This window comes from Schistocerca gregaria, chromosome X, assembly GCF_023897955.1.
Source record: "Schistocerca gregaria isolate iqSchGreg1 chromosome X, iqSchGreg1.2, whole genome shotgun sequence".
Classification (NCBI taxonomy): domain Eukaryota; kingdom Metazoa; phylum Arthropoda; class Insecta; order Orthoptera; family Acrididae; genus Schistocerca; species Schistocerca gregaria.
Genome location: NC_064931.1, coordinates 562172583 through 562188360, shown reverse-complemented (window position 1 = coordinate 562188360; position 15778 = coordinate 562172583). Strand labels below are relative to the sequence as shown.

Below are 15778 nucleotides of genomic sequence, written 5' to 3'. Positions count from 1 at the left end.
TGCATTGTCTGCAACTAGATGGTCGTCCTGGCATTTGGCCAATGTCTGACACTAACCATACATATGGCTTGGCAGCATGTTTGTGGTCATACTCACATAGAAAACAAGGCAGAGTTTATGATGATGGTAGTGTAAGATGTGGCTGCTTTCACAGGTCATCCTTCATCTCACTGCATAGGTATTATCAGAGATGGGGTTAAGTAAGGGTCTGATGGACATATTTATAGCACAGGTCTTGCATCTGGGTATTCCACAGGGATGTGACCCATACATAGTTCAGGAGGTGGGAATGGTTGGGACATAGCGACTGACGAGAATTCTGCATTGAGTGGTTGCTGAATACCAATTTTTGGGAGGTGTGAAAGGATGTTCAGTAGAATGTTTCTCATTTCATGTCATGACAAGAGTTATTCAAAGCTGATGGAAAACATGATTCAGTTGTTCTTTTCCCATGTGGTTTTGAGATGTGTGGCTGATTGTCAACATGTGCAATCATCTGATTGAAACCAGATGAGGTGGTTAGTTTCTGTCTGCAAAAGCATTGGCTAAAATTTTAGCATATTGGGAGAAGATGATCTGCTTGCCAGGACACACAGGATCCATCAGTGGCTGCAGTGTATGGAAGGTTTTGTTTGATGTTGAATTGGTGGCAGTGGTTGAAGTGGAAGTGTTGTTGGCTTTTGATAGGTTTAAAGTGAAAAAGGGATCCATGTAGAGTCATCAGGAAGGTGGCGGTCAACAACTAGGAATGTAGGGAGTAAGCTACACGTACTGCCTGGGTTGTGCCAAATGGCAAACACCTCATGGAATTCTGCCAGTTCAGCATCATATGGTTTTCCAAGCTGGAAGCAGATGAGTACTGTTAGTTCTCTGTAACCATAAGCTCTATGCATACTTCAGAAAAACCATGTGTCATGCTGTTGAAACATGACTTTCATCCATTCACTCATTGACCAGTGTGGTGGGGCAGTTGACAGCAGCGAAACAAAAGCCAAAGTTTCAAAATAATGATTTAAGAAATCATTCATGCAGGAGAATCATATGAACATACTGTCATTTGACCATCAAACAGATTCCTGTATGGACGACATAGTAATAAACATCCCTGTTACAGAAAATATATATATGCCAGGTCTGGATGAAATCCCGTATCAGTTTTACAAAGAGCACGCTATACCAATGGCCCTATACTTAGGTTGCATTTATCATGAATCTCTCACCCAGCACAAAGTTCCAAGTGACTGGAAAAAAATCCCCCAGATTATAGTCAAATATCCCTAATGTAGGTTTGCTGCAGAATCCTTGAACATATTCTCAGTTTTAATATAACAGATCTTCCTGAGACCGAGAAGCTTTTGTCCACGAATCAGCATGGTTTCAGAAAGTACTGCCCATGCAAAACCCTGATTGCCCTTTTCTCACGTGATATACTGCAAACTATGGATGGAGGGCAACAGACAGATTCCATATTTGTAGATTTCCAGAAAGTATTTTACACGGTATCCCACTGCAAACTGTTAACAAAGGTATGAACATAGGGAGTAGGCTCCCAGATATGTGAGGCGTCCAAAGACTTAATAGAACCCAGTATGTTGGCCTCAACAGTGAGTTTTCATCACAGACAATGGAATTGTCATGAGTGCCCCAGGGAAATGTGATAAGACTGCTATTATTTTCTGTACACATAAACAATCCGGCAGACATGGTGGGCAGCAGTTCATGGTTGTTTGCTAATGATGCTGTGGTGTACAGGAAGATGTCTAAGGTGAGTGACTGTAGGAGGATACAAGATTACTTATACAAAAATTCCTAGTCAGAGTAATGAATGACAGCTACCTCTAAATGTAGAAAAATGTAAGTTAATGCAGATGAGTAGGAAAAGCAACCTCGTAATGTTTGAATATGGCGTAAGTAGTGTCCTGCTTGACACTGTCACATTGTTTAAATTTCTGGGCATAACGTTGCAGAGCAATATGAAATGGAATGAGCATGTGAGGTTGTGGTAGGAAAAGTGAATGGTCGACTTTATTTTATCGGGAGAATTTTGGGAAAATGTGGTTCACCTTTAAAGGAGACTGCATATAGGACACTATTGTGACCTATTCTTGAGTACTGTTCGAGTGTTTGGATCAGATTAAAGGAACACTTCAAAGCCATTCAGAGGCCAGCTGCTAGATTTGTTGCTGGTAGTTTCTAACAACAAGCGTTACACAGATGCTTCGAGAACTCAAATGGGAATCCCTGGAGGGGAAGTGATGTTCTTTTACAGGGAAACTAGTGAGAAAATTTAGAGAACCATCATATGAAGTTGACTGCAGATGATTCTACTGCTGCCAACATGCATTTTGCATGAACCATGAAGATAAGGTACAAGAAATTAGAGCTCATTTCGAGGCATTAGAAAGTCATTTTTCCCTCTCTCCATTTGTGAATGGAACAAGAAAGGAAATGACTAGTAATGGTATGGGGTACCTTCTGCCAAGCACTTAGGTGGAATTCAGAGTATGTATGTAGATGTAGATGTTATAGAGAGTTGGGGATATTTGCTTGGTTGCAACAATGCTAAAAACCTGTGGAGGGGGAAAATTTTTAACTTGAAAGTGTGCTAAATACTGCTTGTATTAAACTGATGATCTGTAAGAAAGTGTATACAAAAGTCTCATTATGCTGGAAGGTGACATCGGGTCTTTTGAAAAAGTATCTTTTGTATTCAAAAGCACTGTCAGATTAGAAAACCAGTGTAGGAATAGAACATTTATCATAGAAACATCTCTCACAGAGTTACAAAAGGTGAAACAGTTTGGTGAATATTCAGAATCTATGAAACTTCACAACTCTTTGAACTGAGCAGGGGGCTGTACCACATAGAAGTCGCATGAGGATTGTTATCCAAAAAAGTTGAAAGTGAATGGAAAGGAAGCAGTGTTGATATGAGTAACTTAATGAAGCAGGTGAATGGTGAGGTAGAGAAAGCAACTGTATTTCTACTCACTGTCGGTATATCAGTGGTACCAAAATACATCAAAACTGGTTTCTTCTATGTTAAGGTGCAATCATATGCCAGACTGAAGGTGTATTGGGTGCCAACACTGTAACATGTGGTGGGTGTGACAAAGTGGCACACCAACCTGAAACACCATGGTCAGTGAAACTAGTACTTCTTCTTCTTCTTCTTCTTCTTCTTCTTCGTGAAATGTTTCTGCTTATGCAGGTCATTCACACAGCCTCTTCCAAGTTTTTCTCCTACAGTCTGTAAGTTAGAATCTCCATCCATTGCAGTCCTTTTTTCTCTCCATCTTGTTTGTGGTCATTCAGATTGTGTCCATTCTAGGGCTCTTCTCAGAAGTCTTTCTGATCCCACTCTTTTAATGTGGCCAAACCTTTTAAGCCTATTACTTTATTTCTTTTAGGTGCTTGATCTGCAGGGTTTGTAATATTGTTTCATTTCTTATCCTGTACCTTCTCGTTTTGTCCACATTCCTTCATAGAAAGTGCACCTCTGTTGCTTGTATTCTGCTCAGATCTTTTTGTCAAAGCCCAACATTTTGATCTATAGATCAAAATTGGCTGATAATGCCTCATACATCATGATCTTTGCTTTGGCAGGTATTTTCAAATTTCTAATTATATTCGATACACAACTATTCTGCATAAAATGTGCTGTGAACCAAGCAGTTTGCATTTATGAGTATTCGGCATTCGTTGAAGAAAATAAAATTCAGGAAATCAAGCTCACACAATGAATCATTTATATTGAATCGAAAAATATCAATCAGGTGATAAAACCACCAGTATGTCAACTGAAATTTACTGCTGTTGATTAAAAAAAATATATAAATGAATAATATCCCTACAAAAACATCTGTGTAAGCTGGATCAAGTGACGGTGTTTTCAAATGCCCTTTCCAACACACGCTTGCTTTTAAGTCAGTCTTAACTACAAGATCATTCACAAACACAGAAGATACAAGTGAACGAAAGACTGTTATATCTTCCATACCGACTGAAACAGAAAAATCAGAAAATGTGTCTGTCAGGCTGCCTGTTTCAAAACTGAAATATGAAACTGGAAAAGGGCACAGGACCAGAAATCCTGGACTAAAACCTTTAGCCCATATTGACTTCATTTCAACTACTATGTCATGCTAGTCTATCAGCAGAGTCTATAGGTCTTCAAAGTATCTATAATAAAAGTAGCTTTAGAAGCCAAAAGACAGAGAAAAACTTAATCTGCTAAAATGGCTCCCATACTGCAATCGAGCATTAATGAGATTAGGGACCTTGTGGAGGAGTTAAGATATTTAGCACAAGGAAGATCCCCGTGCCTTTGCTTCCAAGAGACACATTTTAAAGAAACTGGCACCACTGTTGTGATGGGTGATAACCTGTACGAAAAGTGCAACCATAGTAAAGAGTGGGTTGCAGGTGGTATTGCCATCTTTATAAATGACAAATGCCACAAATTATCTATCTTCCCAAACATCATAATACTCCTTTACATCTAAAATCTTTATTTTCTAACATTCTAACTGTGGAGATCATACGGGATAAAATTGCTCAAGATATGTGTGAGCTGATGCAATACTGTCTACAATCAAGTCATTTTAAATATAAAGTAGAATTTTATGAATAATCTTTTATGAATAATCTCATTGTGTTGATATGCAGTCACCTTTGTAGCCAGTAGCAACTGACATTTTTATGGAGCACTTTGAGCAACAGTCAGTGAACAATGTGCCACTAAAGCCTTCTTTTGAGTCCACTACATGGTTTTTTTATAAGTGATACAGCAAAGGAAAATAAAAAAAATTCAACAATTTCTTAAATGACATTCTCCTCAAAATTCAAACTTCACATTGTAATACGTTTGTTCCAGTCTCTTTAGTTTGTTAATGCATTTTTTGCATCTATTGGGTTTGGTGGTTTTACTGAGAGAACATGCTTCATTATGAAATACACCTGACCATGTATCTAATAGGAACAAGTCTCTCTTACATTTCTTAAGTACTAAAGTTATACAGTTGAAAATGGAAAATGTCACCTTCAAATAACAATAGCAAAAGTCAAGTTACTTCGTTTTACTGTCCCTGCAGCATCTACTGGTAACACCCTTCCCTTACAATGCCTAAACTCATTCAGTCTTCTGTGAACAGTTTAGCTTGTTTTACATTCATACTGAAGTAACTATTGCTACCTTGCATATACACCTTAAGAAGTTAATTGCTGATCACAGAAGCCCTTTTCATTTACATTCTACTATCAATATTTTTCTCCATTAATATTACTAATTCACAAACATGATAGTGGTTCAATCTTAATCTCATAACTTATAACTGAATTACTCGCTTTTCTACTGTGAACTGACATACCACTTTTAACTCCTAAGTACACCTTCGTGCTCCATGCTGCAGCCCAAAAACCATTCTACTGCATACACCAATAGAGCGAATGACTACTATCACTGGGATATTGTTACCATTACACTGCCAGGCAATGCTCTCTCCATGGAAAACTTTTGCTCAGTTTCAAAATTTCCAGAGGTGGCACTGTGGTTAGACACTAGACTCGCATTCGGGAGGACGACGGTTCAATTCTGTGTCTGGCCATCCTCATTTAGGTTTTCCGTGATTTCCCTAAATCGCTCCAGGCAAATGTTGGGATGGTGCCTTTGAAAGGGCACGGCCGACTTCCTTCCCCGTCCTTCCTACCAGTTTTCTGGACAGCTGTAATGACTGCCTGTATGTGGGTTGAATGACTGGTGCTTTTCTGCAACTGGGAACAGGCAAGTATGCATGAGGAGGTCGAAGTGCAGGCCTTCTGTTCAGAATCTGTCTTTTTGGCTGATAAGGGCAAAGTGCCATTATATAATTAAGAAGAGCAAGAAGAGATTATTGCAACACTTCCTGAGGTACTTTCTTTGGAAAAATGTTATGAAGGCAACATTTTTCAGTCAGTACAAAATAAGACTTTTTCCAACACAAAATGTACACATGTGATCACCTGCACACTGCAGAAGTCTGTGAAGCAGTGTACAGCATGCAGCAAAATGTATGCACGGCATTCAGAAATTACTTTAACAAACTTCTAGGACTTGGAGAGGAGAGTGAGTAGATAATGTTTTGAAACCAAACCCATGTCAGGAAACATACCATTTCTGTGCAACAACTATTTGAAAACATGTTAGTAATGCTACCGAGGTGAAAAGGGTATGCGATGGATTGAATGTTGTGGAGAACGATCTTGATAAAGATGACGAGCGGCTCTTTCATTACTGTGAACTTCGCCATTCAGAAGGATCATATTGGTGTATTCTGCAAATCTGTGCTTGCTCAAACCAGGCCAGAGAGGTAGGGTACATGTTAAATGAAATCCGATCTGATATACTGTGATGTCCGGAATTAAAAAAAAAAGGGAGGGTGGTAATTTTTTTGTTTTTATTTTGTTGAAAGGAAAGAAAGAAAAAAGGGTGAATAAAGGTGAAGGGAAGTGGTTCTATTTTTCCTGGAATGAACTTATTGATGGACATCACAAAAATTTATTTTACCTATATTTTTTTTTTTACTCATCGAAGAAGACAACACAACACATATAAAAGAAATCATCACACTAATATTATCCACAGAATGATCGTTTCACAAGACACTTTCTAGCTCGACTGACTCTTAAGACTGAACAAGACTCGACTGCCTCTACTCTCTCTCTGGACCACAGCCTCTTCACGTCCCTCTGGACCAGAGATTTCAACTGTGATTAGCACGCCGATTATTTAATTAATCGTACAGCCGCTGGGCGCGCGCTTGGCGCGTCATTTAAATGGGGTTAAACGCACACCGCGAGAGGCGTGGGCTAGCGGTGTCTTACAGGTATCGCCACACGGCCCCCTCTACTGGTGCGTAAGTTTTTCAAACTTTGCGGCAGTACCAGATTTGAGTTGACGAACAAGGTTGTGCAGTGTTTGAAAATGTTGTATAATGCTGGTGCAAACATATGACAAGTACATACATATATAAAGAATTATAGCCTAAAGTACAAAGTTTAAGTAAATATACATAAATTGTTGCACATTACAAAATAGCCACTTTGAAATTGATCAATGGATGATTCATTTTTTTTTTAGAGAGATGCCTGCACCGTTGGCAGTCCTGTTATTAAAACAATAGCTGCTACCCTGTATTCACAGTTCTTATTGTGTCGACCAGTGAGCACTATGCTTTGCCTCAGTTCAGTGTGGTGCGTCGTGCGAAGCACAGTAAAAGTCACAGCACCACAACTTTGTTTACTTTACAGTTTGCACATCAGGACAATAGGTAATGAATCTGCTTACGACAAAAGAACACAAAAGGTCATACAATTTGGTTTTAAGTTGTTGATGACAACAAAGTTCATATCAGTATTGTTGGTGTTTAAGAGTGGCTGTGCGTGCACGAGTGCAGTAATTTTGATAAAGTGGTCCATCCACCACGCACCGCGGCACTGCGTACAGCCTCGCGCTCGGGTCCGCTGTTGAGGTATAATAGGCGGTGACACGTCTGGCGGCGCCACCCCTTACGACGGACGCGACAGTACTGGTAGCCGCATCCGAAGACCGTACAACGCAGACTTCCAAGCACTTTCCAAGGTAGGGATCACTGTGATACGCATCATTGCACTTTATCGTAGAATTTGAGATTAAACTTATCACTTTGTACGGAAAACACTTTTCTATCATATTTTTACTCTTGACTGGTTGATTTCTCTTTATCAACACTATTTGATTTTTTTTTTTTTTTTTTTTACACTGTTCAGAAGGGAGGTTCGACGTCCTGTTCCTTCTGAGAACACATTTTCACAGACACTTCACTTTTGAGCAAAATTACACTTTGCATCTTTTCTCCTTTTATATTAGGTGCACATAGTAAGACTGTTTTGTGTGTAGCCTTCACAAGAGGACATTTAAGTTTTGAATAGGCAAGTTCAAAATTACATAGAAAAAATGGACATGTACATATACATAAAATGATTACCTACTATAGACATGAAATTCAATATACATAATACAAATGAACTTCTTCGTAGCTAAGTTGCTACATAGCCATTGAAATACTTTGCTAGTCGTGTCCTGTGAAACTTTACAAAATTCAGATTTATATTGAGATTGCTAGTTGTTTACATTTACAAAATTTTACAATTAGACATGACATGACATATTTATGTACACGAAATTCAGGTTGTGCCATCTATTTCTTGCTGTGCATGTGCACTAACGGAGTACTATCTCCTTCTTTACAGAATATTGAAATCTATGGCATGTGCCATCAAGAATTCTGCAAAACTCGACGAGAGACCCTAAGTGCTGCAAATTATGATTGGACAAAATATACAAAAGAATAGTGCAAAAACCTCACTACCCCACTATCCATCGTCCAGCAGTGGGCAAGGAGGTGGGAGTAGGATCAAGATAGAAGGATTGGGTTATATTCATATTTACAAAATGTTCATCAATACAGTAGTGTTTTCACACATGTGTGCGACGAATAGTGTATCTGTTTGCGTAACGTATGCATCATAAACTTTGCCATTGCGCAAGTGTCACTGACTTTAAGCCAATTCATGTTGTATTCAGTTTCATCCTTTAAAGTTGATCCGAATTGCTGTTTAAGCAAAAAGAAATTCAATGATCATTGTCAATCACTTCCTGTAAATCAGTCATAGATTTTTGCAAGAATCAATGTGAGTACCGTATATGGTTTAATTCACTCGTTGAATCAGTCATGTTTAGGTAAATATGAGCTTAATGACACGGTAGTTTATATTCCTGAAAAAAATTCGGTCAGTAAACGTACTAATAAATGACTATAGGATCCTTCCATAAGAGGTGTACTTTAGTGAGTATCACGTAGTAAAATAAATATATGAATTTCCTGTAGGTAAAGGAAAATGAATGCGCTTTAGTTTCCATAAAGACAAGAAAATCGCTGTGTCCACGAAGACAGCTGCGTCGTACTGCTTCACACACAAATCTTCAAAAACTTATCCACTTTGCTGAAAGAGAAAGAAAAATCTCATACACTAAAGTATGTTTTCTTGTAATCGTGAATTGTACGTCGTACCGGTAGTCGTGTAGTTTTTGTTTCTTGGTCGAGAACATGAGCAGAGAGCGGGAGACTTCGTATCCTAGCAATTGTTTTATGAGAGTCGCATTTTCTTAACTCTGGTCCAGACAGAACGACATAAAATTGCATAACTTATATACTATCCCACTTACACAAATACATATGTCCATGTCCTCACAGTATCAAGTAATGAGTGCTAGATTTCACCTAAATTACTTCACAGGATAAAAACATTTTTTTAAATAGTGTTAATGTTAGTGAGTTCATAAGTTCGTAACCATTAAACACGACCTTCGTAAATGTAGAATACGAATCTTACGAAGGCAGCCTGCATGCATGGTACTACACAATTAGCCTGTGTAAAGAATGAGATTCTATAACGACAGCAATTTTTATTCGCTACGTAAGCAGATTATTTATTTCGCTGTGGCTGATAAACATTTTTCCTCCACAATGACCTATGTACAAAATTTACGTTTGTTACGATGGAGAGCACACAAACTCTTTATGCCAAGCGTGAGATAATGGTTTTTTAAATAGGGCACATACCAAATAAGTTTTTCTTTCTCCTTTTTTATTGCCTACACGGCGAATCATTTCTCATTAACATCTATCGGTATTCATACACACGTATCGTTTTCATTCATACAGCTTCATATAATTAATATTCACCTTTCTTCTCATAGAACAGCTTCAATATAAATCGCAAATCATCAAATAATACTACGTGGTGGCATCATTGGCTCACACACAACGAAATCCTCATCATCATCATCATCATAAAAACTACCTTATAAACTAAAATTCACATTCATTCTTTCACACTCATTTCAGCACAATCATTCACTCATGCTGGCGTATAGTATAGCATTCTGGTGGCTCTCAAATTCATCACAGTTATTAACATAATAAAATCCTTTTTCTTGTACATAGTTTCCTGTTCTAGAAAATGCCTGTTTAAGGAGTAAGTTTGGTCGCTAACTTCGTTGTCCTTGGCTAGTAGTCAAATTATTCGTAGCATAGTAAATATAACGTAGATTAAATAGTTCTTGGATTGCATGTAATGTTTAATGTAGATTTGCTATAGTTTAATGCGTTATGATTCCTTGCATTGACTAACAATTAACACTAACATTTTAGCTGTAACTAGCACATCCTTTCTCTTTCTCTTACTTTGCATACTGCCTTAAGTGGTGGTGGGCGTAAAGTCCTTTAACTTTCTGTGTTGTAGGGTATGCTAATAAATAACATCCAGGGTGAGGAATATCGACGATCCGGTATGGACCTGAGTAAACTAATTGCCATTTCTTAAGCAAACGTTTTAGCCTCGTAGATTTGGGATGGGTTGTGAGCAATACCAAATCATCAATTTCGAACACACGTGTCGGTCTGACCCGTTTATCAAATTTTTTCTTCCGGAGCTCCGCAGTGTGTGCCAGGGTAATGGCAGCTTGCCTTACCTTTTCCTGCAAAGAAATATCGTTCGAAGACAACTTAGGCAGGGGACTAGACCATGAGTTTTTTTCTGGTTCGTCTGATAATAACTCGGCAGGTGAGAATCCGGTTGAACTATGTGGCAAATTGTTCACAATGTACTCGAAAGGAGCGAGGTATTCTATCCATTTGGAATGTTTTGTAGAAGAATGGATGCGCATAAATTGATTAAATTCTTTAAAAATTCGCTCAACGGGGTTACCCTGTGGGTGAAATCGGGAAGTAAGAACATGTTTAATATCGGAATCTTGCAGAAATGATTTCCACTTTGCACTCGTAAAGTACGATGCATTGTCCGTTAGGACAGCGACAGGTTTTCCGACGCGGGCTAGGTAGTCGGCCGAAAAGCGTCGAATGATAGCCGCAACAGTGGCTGTGCGCAAGGCGTACAATTTCACATACTTAGTAAAAACGTCCAATATAGCCAAAATGTATTTAGCACCACCGCGGGATTGTGGATAGGGTCCGCCAATGTCTACGGAAATCAAATCAAGCGGTTGCTTTGGAAGAATGGGATGCAATTCAATTGATGCATGTTTGTTCAAATATTTTGCCTTCTGGCAAATGATACATTTGCGAATGACCTGCAGGACTCTACGTCGCATGTTAGGAAAATAGCAGAAGCGTAGGATCTTGACGGCACATTTATTAATGCCATAATGTCCCCAGGTTTTGTGGGTGAACAAAATGAAGTCGTCAACATAAGCTTCCGGTAAACATACCAACCAACGCTCTGACACGAGATGGGAACGATGAAACAGTACACCGTTGTTGATCTTGTAGTAATTTTGAAGATTAGAATTTGAATTCTGACATAATTTTGTTTTTACTGTAGACCACCTAGGATCGGCATCTTGTAACTGTGCAAAATCCCTGCAGATTCGGTGATAGTAGCGGTTGTAGGATTCGTCATACATTAACATGACCATGACCTGAAAGTCGGAAGTTTGCTCATGCAAATCTGAAAGATTTTTCGCATCGTGCGGAAGACGAGAAAGAGCGTCCGCAACAATATTGGTTTCGCCGGAGATGTAAATAATTTCGAAATCGTATTCTTGTAACGACAAACACTAACGAGTGAGCCGGGAATGAAGTAATTTGCAAGACAGTAAAAATGATAAAGCTTGGTGGTCTGTATAGATGCGTGTATGTTTTCCCCAGAGAAAATATTGAAATTTTCGCATAGACCAAATAATTGCAAGGGTCTCGCGTTCCGTAACTGAATACGATCTCTCGCATTCAGTTAAGGTGCGACTGGCAAAACTGATAGGTTTTACTATTGTTCGATCATGTTCAACAGACAGTTGAAACAAAAAGGCCCCAAGTCCATAAGATGACGCATCGGTCGATAGGCAGAAGTCTTTTGACATGTCCGGATGACAGAGGAGTGGTGCGTGGATTAATGATTGTTTAATTTTTTCAAAATCGGCTTGACATTCTGTAGTCCATCGCCAAAGGGAATTTTTCTTTAGAAGATTTAGAAGATGTGGGCTGTTAAGAGCTTGCTGTGTCACGAACTTTCTGAAAAATGACGAAAGACCCAAAAATACTTTAAGTTGTTTTTTGGTTCGGGGTGCAGGAAAGTTGCGAATTGCTTCAGTCTTTTTAGAGTCCGGCCTGATGCCTTCCGGCGTGATGATGTGGCCAAGGAACTTAATCTGTTGTCGGGCGAACCTTGATTTTTCCAAATTGATTGTCACGCCTGCATCGGCGAATTTAATCAAAATTTGTCTTAGAAGATCGACATGTTCTTCCCAGGTAGCAGTCGCCACAACTAAATCATCCACATAGGGAGTGATTTGTGAAAGTAAATCTGGCCCGAGGACGTCGTCAAGCGCCTCGATAAAGATTCCTGCACTTATTCGTAACCCGAATGGCAAAACACGGAATTGGTATGATCGTCCTTCGCACAAAAATGCGGTATATTTACGTGATTCAGGATGTAGAAGAACCTGGTAGTAGGACGATCGTAGGTCGAGATTAGTCAGAAATTTGGCGTTGTGAAATTTCAGGAGTTGTTCGTCCAGATTTACAGGGCGAGTATTTACCGGTATAATAATTTTGTTGATTTCGCGTGCATCGAGAACAAGACGCACGCTTCCATCGGGTTTCGAAACTGACAACAAAGGGTTGCAATACGGCGAGTGCGAATTTTCTATGATTTTTCAACGTAGCATTCTGTTAATTTCCTGCATAACCGTTGGTTTTTTAGACCACGGTATATTGTAGTGTGTACGACAAAATGTTAGGTGGGGTTTGACATCCATCTTGTACACATACCCACGTATGATACCAGGTTTATCTTGAAAGACTACTGAAAATTGTTGAAGAAGGTGAAACAGATTCTGTTTTTGCAAATCAGTTAGATGGTAGGCTTCGGCACATTTTTCCCACAGAGTTTTACTATCAGCATTGTAAGAAGAATTGCAATTGTTTGTCATAGAAAAATTAGTGATGGGCACAGATTGTACTTTCAAGTGACGTACGTCCCGATAAGAATTGTTGTTATTAATTGTTTTAGATAAAGGTATCAAAATTCTTTGCTTTTCAACCGTCAATTGACAGATACCATTCCCTAAGTCAATCACTGCTCGATACTGATTTAAGAAATCGATGCCGAAAAGACATGGAACTGTTAAATTATCCACAACAAGGAAATGATAACGAACATGCACGTTGGAAACAACAAAAGTTAGAAGAGCTTGTAATTTGACATTTTTTGATTTGTTTCCAGTGGCACCGATGATTGGGCAGTTCTGCACTGGAAACGTCGGAAGTTTAGAACCTTTATCTAGATCCAAGTACAGGGAACTAGAAATCACGCTTGCTGACGCTCCAGTGTCGAATAACACTTCTACAATGGATTTCTCTAACGATAAAACAGCAGTTGCCTGAACCGTTACCTTTACTTTGTCGTTATTACTAGACTTATTATTCTCGGCAAGAAGGTCATGTTCCATAGTGTGTCCGTCTTGGAATCTCAAAAAACAATTTGCAAGATTATTTGCGCCCGTGCTCACGTTCTCGACCGGGGGTTGGGCGCTTACGCCGGTCTGCTCATGTTTTCCGCCGCGCTATTAGGCGACGCATTTTGGTCATCACTTACCTCAATAATATTTATCCTTTGTTCATGGACATGTTTGGTATTCGGTGGAGTTTGATTACCGCAGTCCTGATTATTAGCATTGTTTGTTGGTACAAAGTGTCGTGCATTCGGAAACATATAATTGTAGTTGTGTGCTGTATAGTTCGGGTTTCCCCACTGCGGGGGTGGATAACTGACTCTAGAATTTTGACAATTTCAATTATTCTGCTGATATGGCGAATTTCTCTCAAAATAACCAGGGTTGTATCTTCCATCCTGACGTCTATTTTGATTGTTGTTGTTTCGGTTACGGTTGTTGTTGCCTCTGGAGTACTGATTGTTGTTGAAACTACCATTGCGTCTGTTGCCATTACTATTACTTTTTCGGTAAAATTGACCATTACCAAAACTGTTGTAATTGTTGGAATTTTGGAATCGGGGATCGCAAGATTGCTGCGAATATTGTGTGAAGTTGGGCTGTTGTGATTTTTGCCCCTGATTTTGAGGAAGCGGGTTTGCATTCCACATGTTACCGCTGTTGTTATTTTGATTGAAATTATGGCAATTGTTTTGGCGAGAGTTGGAATTAGAATTATAAATATGTGGAGTGTTCCCTGAATCTCCTCTAAACACAAGGTCTACTTCATTCAAATAATCTAGAAATTTCTTGATGTTAGTTTCCGGAACACCAATTAATTGTGTCCGGTAATGCAGGGGTAAATGACTTTTTAAGGTGTTAATCACATCGGCAAGATCGGCCGGTTTTGACCAATAAAGTGTTTTGTCCAGGTATCTTTCAAAATATTGACGCAAAGTTTCTTTACGAGGGTTGTATGGTTCGGGATTGTGAACTTCACGTCGAAGTTGTTTTTGCTCATGTTCTGACCAGAATTCCTGCAGAAAAGCCTCTTCAAATTGCTTGAAAGTTAAATTTTGCCTTTTTATTTCAGCTCCCCATCTGGATGCTCGCCCCCTCAACAGATTACTTACAAAAAAAATCTTTTCCGCATCTGACCAGTTGTGCGGAAACATTCCGTCAAAAGACCTAATAAAAACAATCGGGTGCACCGCTTGGGTATCATCGGAACTGAACGTTGGAAAATAGGCATGTTTAATCATGTTACCGTCAACAATACCGGCAGGCACTATAGGGCCTGAACTATTGTTCCCTGGTGAAACTTCATGGCACAAGGGTGGTTGAGAATTACTGTTTTGTGCGATCACTGAGAGCGGCTCTGTTTGATGTTTTTCGCTCGCAAGTGATTCGCTGTTAGACTGTGGAACAAACTGCACAGTGAAATTAGGCGGTGAACTCGTTGTGAGTGGGGTTGTAGGCGGAACAGTAACTACGTTAGAATCGGGAGTTAATAACTGAGAAATTTGGTTTTTTAAAGTGTTTGTCTCGGTTTGCACCTGCGACATGGCCTGGTGTGAAATCTCTTTTGTAGCGGTTTCTACCCTTTGCTCAATGAGCTTGTTGCAAATACCACATTCGTGCACTAATTTTTCTGCAATGTTTGCGTTACACTCTAAAGAAAGCGATTCTGTTTTTTCCTCCAAATGGGAAATTTTTTCTTTCATTTCTAATTGTTGTAAGCATACTACGCTAACTTGTTGAGTAATACCTTCGATATCCATCGAAATTTTATTTTGTGAGGTGGTTTGATTTTGCACGAAATTCTGAATTAGATCATTGACCTGAGCCTGAGCGTTCGTGACCTGATCCAACTTGGTTTTACATGACTGCATTTCGGAATTTGTCACTGTTTGATATTTAACAAAGGAATTTTCGTGAGTGTTTACACGACATGACAATTCGTTGAAACTTTCGGTCAATTGTGTCGTTTTTGAATTAAGTTCTGAGATTTGGTTAGCCTGTTTTTCCAGAGTAGATGTTACCTCAGAAGACAATTGATCGATTTTGCTGTTTAATTCTTTTGTACTCTGCTCCTGTTTATCAAATCTAGTGTCTAGTTTATCAAACCTTTCATTAAGGATGCTATCCATACTTCGCGTAAGAAGTTGTATTAAAATTCCGTACTGATTCGGATCAATGTTTGGATCATTGTTCCTTTCACTAGAGTTGTGCAAATTAGGATCGGAGTGG

General features: G+C 39.1%; 1 protein-coding gene across 1 annotated transcript in view; it reads left to right on the top strand.

The window, feature by feature from the left end:
* LOC126299060 (complex I assembly factor ACAD9, mitochondrial-like) overlaps nucleotides 1-15778 on the top strand; it is a 104815-nt gene that overhangs the window by 39021 nt on the left and 50016 nt on the right. The gene's annotated exons all lie outside the window — the stretch shown is intronic.